Here is a 1195-nt window from a genome sequence, read left to right on the forward strand (position 1 = left end):
GATGTGGACTGTGACTGCACCATATATCTAGTCGGGAGTGGCGCTGACTGAAAACAGATGATTTGGAGCGATTCGCGCGCCATCTGTTGGTCATTCTAAGGAATTATTGAACTACCCTCGTATTTAAGTAAATAACATGTTCGTTCCGCAACACTGCTGCGACCCAGGTTGCTGATCAATGTGCTACGTTTAAATCATAAAAATAAAATTGGAAATGAGTAAATTCAGTTTTTGAAAAAACGGGAGAAGTTACAGTAAAATGTTTAATAGCAAACTTTTTTAAAGAATGCGCATTTTTTTTAAAAAAGACAATGAAACTACGTCTGTTTTAATATCAATGCATGTTATGAATTGTAATAATATACATTTATGGAAATGACATACAGGTTGAGATACAAATTCGAGTGCGAAGCGCGAGATACGTGATACAGATATGTACAGATACGTGGTGAGAATGTATTCGTTAAAGCTGAAGGAGCTTTAACAAAAAAGAAGTTACTATCATCAAATTACTGTTGTCGATGTTCATTCTAATTAAAAATTGATCTTTTCTGGTCGAAAATTAAACTATTTTATTGAAAATCCAAGTATTTTGTTGAAAACTTGTTTCTTTTTGGTAGAAAATTAATCATCTTGGTTAACATTTAATCTTTTTGGCTCAATATACAACTGGTTGCAAATTACTCTTTTTTGATTGAGGATTCAACTTATTTGTTGAAAATTCGTATTTTTTGTTGAATAAAACTCTTTTTTTTTAATCATAAATTGAAACCTTTTTGGTTAAAATATCAACAATTACATATTTCATTTACAATTCTTTTTTTTCTATTGAAGATTCAATAATTTGGCTAAAAATTAACATTTTTGTTACAAATTCAACTGCCTTGTTGATAGTTCGTTTTTTGCCTTCAAAATTCAATAATTTTATTGAAAATTGATGTATTTGATTTAAAATTCGTCCTTTTTGTAAAAACATTAATTTTCTTGGGGGAAAATTGGTTTTTCTTAGGTAAAAAGTGAACTATTTGGTTGAAAATGTAAAAAGTTAAACTATTTTGTAGAAAGTTCGTCATTGAGAATTTCTCTTTTTTGTTTAAAAATTCAACTAAATAGTCGAAGAAAAATTATTTTCTTAAAATTTTGATCTGACATCTGAAATGAAATTTTTTTTTAATTTCTTAAGAATCTCAGGAAA

Source organism: Belonocnema kinseyi, chromosome 7 (assembly GCF_010883055.1).
Source record: "Belonocnema kinseyi isolate 2016_QV_RU_SX_M_011 chromosome 7, B_treatae_v1, whole genome shotgun sequence".
Classification (NCBI taxonomy): domain Eukaryota; kingdom Metazoa; phylum Arthropoda; class Insecta; order Hymenoptera; family Cynipidae; genus Belonocnema; species Belonocnema kinseyi.